This window comes from Glandiceps talaboti, chromosome 6 (assembly GCF_964340395.1).
Source record: "Glandiceps talaboti chromosome 6, keGlaTala1.1, whole genome shotgun sequence".
NCBI classification, from domain to species: Eukaryota; Metazoa; Hemichordata; class Enteropneusta; family Spengelidae; genus Glandiceps; species Glandiceps talaboti.
The window spans coordinates 18,675,592-18,685,591 of NC_135554.1; the positions used below are offsets into that span (position 1 = coordinate 18,675,592).

General features: G+C 35.7%; 1 protein-coding gene across 1 annotated transcript in view; it reads left to right on the plus strand.

The window, feature by feature from the left end:
- Positions 1-5,124, plus strand: part of LOC144436330 (uncharacterized) — a 12,024-nt gene extending 6,900 nt beyond the window's left edge. The window contains exons 5-8 of the mRNA XM_078125098.1: positions 1,742-1,796; positions 2,126-2,232; positions 3,308-3,451; positions 4,354-5,124. The gene's annotated coding sequence lies outside the window, so the exon portion shown is untranslated. The remainder of the gene's footprint in view (positions 1-1,741; positions 1,797-2,125; positions 2,233-3,307; positions 3,452-4,353) is intronic.
- Positions 5,125-10,000: the final 4,876 nt, after the last annotated feature.

Below are 10,000 nucleotides of genomic sequence, written 5' to 3' on the forward strand. Positions count from 1 at the left end.
AGATCTCAGTAGAGCTAGGAATTCCTCTGGCATTGCAAAGAGCATCATAATAGCTACTATATTGCTTGGAATTACGGTGATTCTACTGATATCCATACCAGCCCTTATGTTTAATACATAACACGGACTAGAGAGATGTTACACAAATTGTAGATGTAACCATGATAACTACAAAGTCTGTGTAATATTGTCGAATGGACATTCCGTAGCGAAAGTGGTCCAACTTGAGAGGGTCGAGAGACGACTTCAGAATATTCACGACTTCTAATATGCCCTATTTTAGTCTATGTTAAAATAACACACCATAATTCAAGATCATGTTTATTAAGGTGTATGTTGTTGTCAAGTTACCTGAACATCTGAAACGAAGATTTTTCAGAGCAGTAGTTGAATCAGACTTAATTTATTGAAACATAGACAATCACCAAAAGTATGCCAGAACGATTGGATGGATGCTACACACAACTACTACGCAAAGCACTCAACATTTCTTGGTCACAACATATATGCCAAATAAAGAATTGTGCACCAAAGATCTCAGAGACGATCAGCCGGATACGGGTCAATTTTGCCGGTCATTGTTACAGAAGCAAAGAAGTAGTCAAGGATCTGGTTACTTGGCAACCAAAGCATGGAAGGAGGAAGCCAGGAAGACCAAAGCTGACGTACCCGACACTACTTGCCTCTGATCATGGGATAACTATTACTGAACTTGAAAAAAGTTATGCAAAACAGACATCAATGGAAAATGAAAATCCTACCATGTAACCTATAATTCATTTGCATCTCGAGTGTGAATGATGTATACCTGAACTGTCCATACAGCTAGCCCTACTACCCGGGCCTACCACCTAGTAACTAGATCTTACCGAGCACCTATTAATACTCGATGGACTGAAACTCTATGTCTGGTCACTGTTTATCAGTAAATAAATTACATTTGTTTGAACTGCATATAACATAATGTGATTGGAATTAATACATGCCTTGTGTTGATGGCTTCTAAAATGATGCCCGACGGGCTGCAAAAACTACTCCCAAGAAAATCACTCTATTAAAAGGTATATCTTCATGTAATTTGTTCAGTCTAATTACCCTACTATTAAAGTAATTAAGGACACAGGTCAGGGGTTTGGCGGCAAAAGCCTGACATTCATCATTTATTAGAACTCTACCACTCACGTTAGTACATAACCATAAATTTCCCAGTCAAACCATAAATTTCCCCAGTCAAAGTGTTAGAACAATAAACTGGTTTGTGCAAAAGGCACACTCTTACATAAAGTAGAATGAAAGGTAACCTCAGACTAGTTACTGGTTGAAACATAAAGGGTGGGATCCGGGAGGGCGGGAAAACGAACGCGTGCACGTGGAGAGAAAGTAACCAGGTCACTGACGCACGCGCAGTCACCCGACGAAGTGTTTTGCATACTGCATAATATACAAGATAAGGTCAGAGCAGGTCACGGATGGTAATTAAAATATATCATTTGAAACCGTTACAGCCTTGAGTTGGTACCACACTTTAATAGCAATCTAATGATACAGTGTTCTATCATTTCGCCAGAAAGTCCGCCAGTGCCCGGATTCTGAAACACAACATTTTGCATAATATTAATACCGTAATCACGTAAGCGAGGTGAATGTGAGGTCATGCTACTTCCTTGATATGCATTTATAGTCATGTACGTTATGTACGAGCCCACATTCGGATTCCTTCTGTTTTTGGTTTTCCAAACAGACACTTAAGCGATGATATCCCAGTGTAGATATGTCTGACTATAGTGAATGTAGTGGTAAGTTGGAATCATCATATATAATTGACATACATGCAAAATATGTAACTATCAATATGCACTTAAATCGTTGACAAAGTCCACAGTTCTATGAGATTATTGGTTTACATACATGTTTGTAATTGCAAGCCTTTTATGCGGCAATCCAATCTTACGTGCAGTTAAGTATATGTCCATCCGTACAAAATGTCACAGGTTAACACACCTTTGAAATTATTTTATGTACAATTTGTTATTTCGATTGTGTTCAAAGACTAAATTTAAACACGAAACATGCTTTGCGATAAGTGTTTGCATGCGCATACGTCGTCAACTTCTTGCTTTTGTAGAAACTACCCCGCTCCTCGACGTCGTCGGAAGTGCTCAGTACACGGATGACAAGAAGCAAACACACCGGTCTGAAGGCCATGACAGACCTTATGAACATGACACACAGGTATATTTAAATTTCATGTATTTATCTTTCTAAGAGTAAGCATCACGCCGAACTCTCTGTAACGTCTGTGGCGGTTCAAAGTACACATTTCACATTGTTTGCTAATGTTGACGGCATTGTTCAAATAATATATTTATTGTTACAAGTAATTTCTTTGCTTAAATGAACATATTTAGATAAGGGAGCATTCAGTAATTATAATGGAGAGGGACGGGAAAATAGAAGGGCCACATTTTTAGAAATCGCTTTTCAAGGGAGGGCCATATTTTAGAGAATGGAACTATTCAAGGGGTCACATTTTAATGACTCATTGTCCTCCTTCAAATACATCCTCGAGTCTAGGCGGAGCCAAAACCAAAACAAATTGTTTTGAAAAAAGTTGCCAAAGTATATCTATCTATTCCGGTTCCATCGACATTACATAACATTTGATATGCTTATTTAGGTGATCTTTTTTGACATATTAAGTGGTTTCAGAGTCTTATACATGTACATGTAAAGCTGATTGTAGGTTTCAAAACTGACGGACACTTAGGCCTAATAAAAAAATTGTGTGGTTCCGGTTACACTCAATTTTAGAATAGGTGGGGTAGGTGGATTTTTTTTTTATTATATCATATTATTGTCTGTATGAGTGTCTAATTCAGGTTTTCTATTGTTTTCCAAACTGTCTGTGTTATTTATTTCTTCCTATCAGATGTACAGCCATTACAGATTGGAAGAACGATTTCAGAGTGTCTTTTTTAAAGTTGATGTCAGTTTCCGCATCCACTATATTTCCTGTGAGACTTTACAATTTTTGCAATTTTTTTTTTTTTTCTCGAATACGTAAACATCTTTATGGGGCGGTAGTGAAAAACTAGGTGGGGGTCGGGTAACCGGAACAAAGCAATTATTTTTTTAAAGGACTTATAGCAGTGTCTTTGTCCTGACGTGTACTCTTCAACATATACCAAGAGAAGAAATGTGTAGGTAATTGTCACATATTATAATTCCCCCTATACGTTTATTACATCTCAATTCTTCATCCAAAATGTAAAGACTGATTATGCATTTGTTGTTTTGTTTTAAACAGAGTTCTCCCGACCATCTAAGGATTACACCCCGTAGCAATTGTATTAATGATAACGTTCCATACTACTATATGCTGTTTTCTGTATTAGTGTGTATATTTTGCTGTTGCCCACTGGGTCTGATCGCCATCATCGTATCGTTTGACGTAAGGACAAGTCATTTATTTCAAACTTACACTGGTCTTCTGAAGTGAACGTTTCGTAATGTAATATATTGGCAGTGATGTAAGATATCGTTGAAAGAGGTTATTTGTGGTGGTGGTGGTGGTGGTGGTGGTGGTGGTGGTGGTGGTGGTGGTGGTGGTGGTGGTGGTGGTGGTGGCGGCGGCGGCGGCGGTGGTGGTGGCGGCGGCGGCGGTGGTGGTGGTGGTGGTGGTGGTGGTGGCAGTCTATGGTAACGTTTAACTAAATTTAAATTTAACACAAAAGACCAGAAAATAATTTTATATATACAAATTACAATTACATGAGTAAAAGCAATATGACATTAAGTAGCATATACTCTACTCCACGATAGCATACCGCATTATTGTGCTATGCTGTACTATACTGTACTGTGCTGTGCTGCTTTGTGTTGTGTTGTGTTGTGCTGTTCTGTGCTATGCTATGCTGCACGACACGCAACGGCACGACACGGAAGGGCACTGCACTGCACTGCACTGTACTGCTGTGTGTTGTGTTGTGCTGTTCTGTGCTATGTTATGCTGCACGGCACTGTACTGTACTGTACTGCACTGCACTGCACTGCACAGCACAGCACTGTACTGCTGTGTGTTGTGTTGTGCTGTTCTGTGCTATGTTATGCTACACGGCACTGCACTGCACTGCACTGCACTGTACTGCACTGTACTGCACTGTACTGTACTGTACTGTACTGCACTGTACTGTACTGTACTGTACTGTACATATTTGGGGCACGGCACCGTACTATACTTTACTGTTGTACTCTAATGTATCGCATATCGTATCTTACCTTGCCTCTTTTAAGAACCTTCCATACCACACCATGACGTCATCATATTTTCCAATAATTTGTGTCGTATTTCAGGCTAGAAATGCTGTACAGTCCGGTGATTCTGACAGAGCTAAAGTCTCCCTAGCTGTCGCAAGGAAAGTTATTATTGCTGCTATTATATTCGGTATCATAGCAATTTTGCTTATACTGGTGTCAGTTGTAATTAATTATACATAGATACTACAGAGAAGACATATATATGAATATCACACAGTACTATATTGTTCCACACTCAATTCATTTCGACAGTTTTCGAAACTGAACGTCTTACAAAGCGTTGCTCGAACCAATTAGAACACCACTAGTCTAACGCAACGTCGTAAACCCCAGCCTCTTTTACGGCACCGTCTAAGACGCTTTGTTTCGCAGTTTCGCTGACGAAATAACAGCTCTGGTTTGCGAGAATGGCGATATTCCATGATTGTATACTTTCATATTTACTTTAGTTGTGTAAGAGAGCTGGGTATAATTCATGCACCATTTGATGTACGGCAAAAAATATAGCAATGTTGTTATTACAAAGGTCTTTCTGACGTCAGGTGATGAAAAGAAGTACTTTGTAAAAGTTTTTGCTTGGTTAGATGATAAAAACGTAGCGATTTTAGAAAGATTTTTGTCTAGCCAAACTGCAACTTGTTTCTTCCTAACCGATTTCCATTATTGTCGGTCATAATTACTGGTATTTGAGTAACAGTCAATTTTGGAGGATGGACGTGCAATTTTAGATAACAATAGTGGTTTTTTTAAGATTCCACCTCAGAGTATGTGCCCTGGAAAAATATTAAAGTTACCAATCACACAACCTTGGACGGTTTTGTCATATTATGAGAAATAAAAACAATATAATATTTAGTTGTATTAAGTTATTATATAATATATATATATATATATATATATATATATATATATATATATATATATATATATATATATATATATATATATATATTTATATATATATATATATATATTAATTCACGAGATTGGATTTTTCGACTACCAACATTTGAAGTATCGATTTGTACTTTTTTTTGTTCTCTGCCACAGCTTATACGCGTTACGTTTGTTAAGGTATTGTTTGTTACCTTGATTTTCTAGTCAAATTCCCTCAATTTTTTTTAGTATTGAATGTATTTAAAAGAAATGAATAAATAAATAAATTTATTTTATTTATTAATTTACTTGTTCAGATATATTATATATATATATATATATATATATATATATATATATATATATATATATATATATATATATATATATATATATATATATATATATATATATATATATAACTATGTCTTCCTTTTGTTCGGACATGCACAGTTTATTTGCTAGCTTTCGTGTGTTGGTAATAGCTTGAAGAAGGTGTGCTAGACGCACCGAAACGTTGCTTGTTAGTAATTTACCCTGGGATTAGAAGGAAGGACGACTTTGTACACTATTTGTTCATCAAGTCACTTATATATATATATATATTGTTACGAACCGAAATTTTAGCGGAGCCAAATAGCGCACAGTAAAGTAAATACTTCGACACTACAACGTTAACGGTCAAACACAGGACGCTACACAGTATTTTAATACACTTAACAATTATCTTATTTAATTCAGTTATAAAGAAGGCCTAAACAATATTCTTTGGTTCTGGTTACCCGAAGTCTCACGAGAAACAGTGGATGCGGAAACTGATATCAACTTAAAAAGACAATATACAACTGTTCTTCCAATCTGTAATGGCTGTATATCTGATAGCTAAGGAAGAAATCAATAATACAGAGACCATCTGGGAAACAGTAGAAAACCTGAACTAGATACTCACACATGAAAAAAATATAATAAAATAAAATAAAAAATCTACCTACCCCACCTATTCTAAAATTGAGCGTAATCGGAACCACACAATTTTTTTAGAGAGGTGGGAGGGATTGAGGGAGGGAGAGAGTGAAAGTGAAACAACGAACAAAGAAACAAAGAAAGAAACAAATTAAGGAACCAACCAACACACGAACAAATGAATGCATGATACATATAAATGAATGAATGAATGAATGAATGAATGAATGAATGAATGAATGAATGAATGAATGAATGAATGAATGAATGAATGAATGAATGAATGAACGAATGAATGGGTGGATGAATTAATTAATTAATTAATTAATCAATTAATGAATGGATGGATGGATGGATGGATGGATGTACATATTTCTATATTGTTTTAGACCATACAGGTTTTTATAGGTTTAGACCTAAATAATTTTGGGACAATTTAATGGCAGTTATGCTTTGGTAAACGACAACGGACCATATTTTAAACCAAATTGGACCCCGTTCTAGAGTTCAGCTCGAAAAAAGACCCCACTTTTTGACCAAAGGCTATAGAAATGCACAACAAAGAGCGGCACACATACATATACTCAAATAAGGTGAGTAGGCCCCTCCCCCCGGGGGGCTCTCACCGTCCTCAGTAGAACACACTGACAAAGCCATCGCAATTTAATAAGCTTCATGCCGGTAGGTACCGGCACGGTGAGCTGTTAGTCTGTGTAGTCTATGTAACCGATGAGGGCGCACCGTCTAATTAGTAAGGACTGCGGATAGATAGTCACACAATATGGTAAATTGTAAAACAAAAATATTGCGCAGCCATTAAAGAATGTAAAAAAGTCTACATAACATTCCTTATTAGGCTTATATAAAGTACTTCACATATTAGTTTCGTCACCTTGCGCAACCATGTCATCATCAGGCTCCAATATACTGAAGACTTCCACGTAAATTGTGAGGTAACCGCACCCTTGGCAAGGCGTTTAGTTCATGTCGTTTTTGTCTGTAAAAAAATCAACAACAACAAACTATATTGTTATATATATAATTGATGTATAATGTCATCTAATATGATATTTTAGTAACACCAACAGTATACAAGTTTATTCTCATTTAATCTCAATTTCTTGTTTATCAAACAACTACTTGTATATTTAAAAGTAACCCTTTTTATATAAAAAAAATGGAACGTTGGAATTCGAAAAAATAGCCCATTGTTAACCATGTTATATTTGGTATTACCATGCTTACAATACTTTTATTGTTATATGTAGTACTACCAAGCAGAATACAGGACATTCAATCGTAAGTTCAACTTTAATTTAACAGTTTGACTTGCAATTGATTTCTGTCCCTTTTAATTGAACAGGATTTGACCTCACAAAAGAACATTCAAGGCAATGAGCGGTCAGACATCGACGCCGATGACATCCCTGAAGATTACTTAGTTTTCTCTGTTCTTAGTTACATCTTTGTTTTTTGGCCACTAGGGATGGTTGCCATAATAAAATCGAATAAAGTAAGCCCCATAAATTTCAAATAAATTAAGTAAATATATCAAAGGGGAACAGCACTCCAAGAAATAAAAGTAATTTCGTAAAATTTGGGATCTGGAGAGCGATTTCATTATTTCACACCACATGATTTCCGCACGACTGTCACATTGAAACTTTCTAATCTTCTCTATATTGTTCTAACAGTCTCCTTCACGGGTTTTATTAGCAAATATGCATATGTGCATATTCATGACTATTATTTGAAGGTACTAAGCACTTTTGATTGTTCCTCTAATGCACATCTGCTACGGTCCTAGAACCCAAAGTTTATGAAAATGAAAATAGTTTGATTTCCTGGAGTGGTGACCCCCTTTAATCATAGTGTACTACACATGCAAAATGTAGACACATTACCAATTCAAGTAGAAGCATTGTTATCAGTCTGTCTGTCACTCTGTCTGTCTCTCTCTGTCTGTCTGCGTGTGTCTCTCTGTTCGCCTGTCTATCTATCTACCTATCTGTCTGTCTGTCTGTCTGTCTGTCTGTCTGTCTGTCTGTCTGTCTGTCTATATTTCTTTTTGACTCGCAGACTATTTGTTTGTCAGTCTATATAGCTGTGTGTCTCTATCTCTCTTTACATCCTCGGTATATCTGTGTGATGATTTTAGATTGATCGCAGTAAAAAATGTTTGCTACATATTCTTTCTTTCATTCAAATCTGAGTTGTAATATTCTATTTTTTTTTCCATGCAGGTGATAAAAGAAGTACACAACTGAGACTTAGAGATGACTAGAGAATCATCGATATCAGCCAAACACTACATTCTACTATCACTGTTCTGTGGGTCCATGCTGTTCATTTGTGCCTATCTCCTAGCTGTACTTATCGTCGGTACACTGAACGCACTGTAGAAAAGGGAATACATCAAATCTTTTTGGTACATATTATCATTTTTGAAAGAATGACGATTGAGACGAAATGGTTATACTGAACACATTTCCACTGTGGAATAATTCTACTGCAGTACCCCCTTCCGTACCCTTATACTCATCCTCAATTATGCCAACACCATTCTTAAACCATATATTTGGCATGCAGTATGTTTAGCTATGTATTACTACAAATAAGTTCACTGACTTCATTGGGCGAGTTATTACATACATGTGTAATTGATATTACTTCTAATGAAGACCAGTTGCTGCATTTACAGGGTATCAATGAACAAAGCAGCTTTTAAGTGATGTTTGAACTCTCCTTTTGTATTTACCTTCATAAATATTTCGTTTGCTCCAGCTTTGTTTGATATTGTGAAAAGGTGATGGTATTGACATACTATAATTGAATATACCAGGAGTAGATGTAAAAACACAAAAGACAACACTCAACATAATTGTACTGAATACCTTACATGTGTGCAGAACGTTGTTTTCGAATATGAATATTATTTCAATTTGCTATATCTTATGCTGCAATGCACAATGTCACAAACTAAGCAGGTACAAACACTATTTTCTATCAATTATTATATTTTGGTAATAAGCCAGTATCTCAACAAACACAAGCTTGATATTTCACATCATTTACCTCGACGACAACAAAGTACAGGTACTTGTAAATCTTGGTACAGCTTTATAAATAATTTGCATAATTGGATAGATTTTGGGATATATATATATATATATATACATATATATATATATATATATATATATATATATATATATATATATATATATATATATATATATATATATATATATATATATATATATATATATATATATAAATAAGTTATTGGCGTTGAACAAAAAATATGGGTTATATACCCTAGTCGTTCTAAATCACGACAACCTGTGTTTACGTCACTTTTTCCAACAGGTATAATTATATTATTCCCCACTATTTCTCGTGAGTTGTGTCACTACTCATCTGGTGACTCGTGGTGACAAAGTCCCTAAGGTACAAACTACGCCAGGAGACTAGAATGGTTTGATCGAAGCAAAAAAGAATACTCGTAACCTAAAGAGTTTTGTTACTACTCATCTGGTGACCGGTAGTACAAACTACGCCAGGAGACTAGAATGGTTTGATCGAAGTGAACGTTTTATGTACGCAAAAGAGTGAAATAGGTTCGTTATGCAGCTGTAGTTTTAATGAGTATTTTGCATAATTAACTATTTTAGGTAAGTTGGTCCATATCGATATCTTAAGAAAACACTTTTCAAATTCCATGTAATTTGGTACAAACATCAATCATATCGAAACGCACACGCCCTATAAAGAGCTAGCTAGTTTGTACTTTTCGTGAGTCATTTGCATAATTAATGGTTGATTTTGGTAATTAGACTGTATT